Genomic DNA, 3,741 nt, shown 5'->3' with positions numbered 1-3,741 from the left:
GACCAATTAATGGTTGTCTTCTTGTTTCTAAAGACATACATACTGAAAACAAAGACCGATTAATGGTTGTCTCCTTGTTTCTAAAGACACACATACTGAAATCTCCTCGTTTCTAAAGAAACGAATGCCAAATAGAACGACCATTTTTAAATCAAAGCGAAAATATTCTGTTTATAACATTTCATTATTCTCGTCAGAAGTAGTTTTAACCTTTATTAAATGCAGTACTTTTCTTTGGTGAAAATTATGTTTTTTCTATTTTGGTAGTTGTAGTTACACTGTAGCTTGAATAAAAAACTATTTGATAAACAATAATTATACTTGTGGAACAATTAAAATATTCATCTTGATTAGGTTTTACTCATCTGCAAGTTAGTTTCAAAAATTGGCAAATGATATATTTCTCCCAAACTTCTGAGTGACAAACTGTTATCAAACGGCGCAATAATAATTGAAATCACTTATTAACACATGCGTTGGTAGAGATTTTGCAGTTATTTTAATAGCTAATAAACCCTTTTATGTATAAGTTGAGAAAACATATATATAGCTCTGTGACTTGAAGCTCCAGGCATAGCCGCCAGGTGGTTAGGGCGCTCGACTCCCAATCTGAGGGCCGCGGATTCGAATCCCCGTCCCACCAAAGATTCTCGTTTTTTCAGCCGTGGGGCGTTATAATGTGACGGTCAATCCCACTATTCGTTGATAAAAAGAGTAGCCCAAGAGTTGGCGGTGGGTGGTGATGACTAGCTGCCTTCCCTCTAGTTTTACATTGTTAAATTAGGAATGGCTGGTGCAGATAGCCCTCGTGTAGCTTTGCGCGAAATTAACAAAAACAAACAATAATTTTAAAATATAATAATATAATATTTTTTGATATATTCCGAATGGGTACAATAATAGCATTTCATACAAATGAGGTATTGTCATTGGAGCTAACATATTTCTCAGTTTTTAGACTATAATAAACAAACTATCCGGTAGTGTTTTACTAAACAGAAATAAATCAAGATTCTGTAAGACTAAAAGGAAATTTGCTTAAACTTTTTCAAACGTAACAATAATTATTCAAAAGTACCAACTATAGGTAATATTATTATTCTACTAACATGTTAGTGGCTATACAGTTTACTATTATTAGCGTTGATGACAGGTATTATGGAAACAAATGTTTCATTTAACAATAAGGGGGAAAGAACAAGATCGTATACAAAAATACCATTAAATGTATTACTTATGCTTAGAAAGTCTGTAATTTCGCTAAATTGTTTTCAGGAAACTAGTGTCAACAACTTACTTCAATAATCGAGTTCCTAACGCTAATTACAACTTACTTTAATAATCGAGTTCCTAACGCTAATTACAACTTACTTTAATAATCGAGTTCCTAACGCTAATTACAACTTACTTCAATAATCGAGTTCCTAATGTTAATATAAACTTACTTCAATAATCGAGTTCCTAACGCTAATTACAACTTACTTCAATAATCGAGTTCCTAGCGCTAATTACAATTTACTTAAATAATCGAGTTCCTAATGCTAATTACAACTTACTTCAATAATCGAGTTCCTAACGCTAATTACAACTTACTTCAATAATCGAGTTCCTAACGCTAATTACAACTTACTTCAATAATCGAGTTCCTAACGCTAATTACTAAAAATTGATGTTTGTTTGTTTGTTCGTTTTTAAGCATAAAGCTACATAACGGCTATCTGTGCTCTGCCCACCGCGAGTATCGAAACCCGATGTTCAATGTTATAAGCCCACAGACGTTCCGTTAATCCACTAGAGGGCAAACATTCATGATAAAGGGAGTTTTTCTTTATTTACTGAATTATAAGCTACTTCATTTTTATCATTATTTCATATTTCTTTAAATAACAGATTTTGTAATAAAAGCACAAATACAAAGATTACGAGAAATACCTCTAATAACATGAAGATTATTAACATATATTATGTTAAATTTGAAACACCAATAACATGTAAATTTGATTATAATCACACTACGACTTAAACCAACTTATGGAGATGATATCTTGATATTAAAATGATTGTTTCCCATATATATAAAATCTTGACGTTGATATTCTCAGATATGATTCGGTCAATACACGCTACTAGGAAGCAACATGTTTGTTAAACCTAAGCAAACATATGTACATTATTTAATACGAAAAAAAATCATTTTTTAAAGTATACTTTAACATTAACATGTGTGGTATATTAACAACTAGCAGGGAATTATTGTTGTTGTTTTTTTTTATAAGAAACGGATAAAACTGATCAACTAGAAATACTGAAATGTATTTTCCTCGGTATTTATTATCCAAAAATCACATCAGATTTGGAGTGAATAGTAACAATTCCAGGACTAAACAACACTAACAAACTAGATCAAAGGATCAACGGAATTTATAAACAGAAAAAAAAGGTAGAATTTATTAAAATCTCGTATTCGCTTTGATCTTATTCTGTAGTTCTATCTGTAAAAATGCATGTATCGGAGAATGTAATACTTGAAATCCTCAAAGAAATGTTCTGAGAATGTATGAATTTGAAGTATGATTTTACATATAAATTGTGCAATAAAATAATGCATTCCACTTCCAAACTCCAGTAACCCTATAACTGATGTAAAGATTTGGGTTTAAATCTCTTTCTTTGCGTTCACATATTTACATCATCTGTTTGTGTAGTGTTTTGATGTTTGCTCTAAACGAAGTTTGAACTGGCAGAAACAAAGGTAAGCATAAAAATGGCACATAAGACAACTTATTTCCAATACTGAACGAGAAAGCTTCTAAGATTTCTTTGAATTTTTTCTTATGTATTCTAAAGTTTGTTTTGTCGATAGAGGAGGACAGTACTTCGCTAGTCTTATGATATGGTTGAAATGTATAGCCAGCTGGTATACAACCTTAATAGGCAAAGCTTTAAGAACGTTCTGTCATTATAAACCTTTTTATAGACAGTTTTCTCGAAAGAAATAATGATCATATAGTACTATATAAAGCTTTTAAACAGTCACAAAGTGTCAAGAACAAGACATAAAAGATATGTTGTCGAAACATAACCATAATTATTATTTTAGTATTGCAATAAAAACTTACACACAATTTTTTTATAAACAAAACAAACACTTTAATGGCTGAGAACATAATAAACATATCTTCAAGAACTAAACACACGACTGGCCCAACAGAAAAATCTCTTATGTAACTTCTTTTTCTTCTCAGATAGATGAAGGTATGAAGAACAAATAGCGTCGCACGTAAAGAACAGACGCATAAAACTTGAATACTGTATTTGGAATAATAAAAGGATTCTAGATTAGAAAGATATCTTTCAAAAGCAAGAACTGAAAGATATTCCTGTCCTGACTGGTTTTTCTCTGTACTGTCTTGCTCGAAAATCGAGTAAGGTAAATAAAAATATACAATAACATATTACTTCTTCTTTTAAAATTACTTTCAAACTGTTGCGCTTTTCCAGCAGTTATCTCAATAAACATGACAACACAAGATGTTTTTAATATGATAAAATCTGTGTTCATTAAAACACTGCTTAATTAAATAACACTGATCATGTGTGAAAGTTACATCAGTTAAAATCATAAATAATATTCAACGCTAAACTGGTATACAATTAAAAACATTTTATTTAGGCCTATCTAAAGTTGACGACTCTACATGTTTCGACGTTACAACGTCATCCTCAGGACGTCGAAACATG

The 3,741-nt window shown here is 31.0% G+C and overlaps 1 protein-coding gene across 1 annotated transcript in view; it reads right to left on the bottom strand.

Annotated features, from left to right (window-relative positions):
* Nucleotides 1-3,741, bottom strand: part of LOC106467651 (sex peptide receptor-like) — an 18,280-nt gene that overhangs the window by 5,650 nt on the left and 8,889 nt on the right. The window lies entirely within an intron of this gene.

Source organism: Limulus polyphemus, unplaced genomic scaffold (assembly GCF_000517525.1).
Source record: "Limulus polyphemus unplaced genomic scaffold, Limulus_polyphemus-2.1.2 Scaffold2693, whole genome shotgun sequence".
NCBI lineage: Eukaryota > Metazoa > Arthropoda > Merostomata > Xiphosura > Limulidae > Limulus > Limulus polyphemus.
The sequence above is the reverse complement of the archived record's forward strand: the minus strand, read 5'-3'. Positions and strand labels throughout refer to the sequence as shown.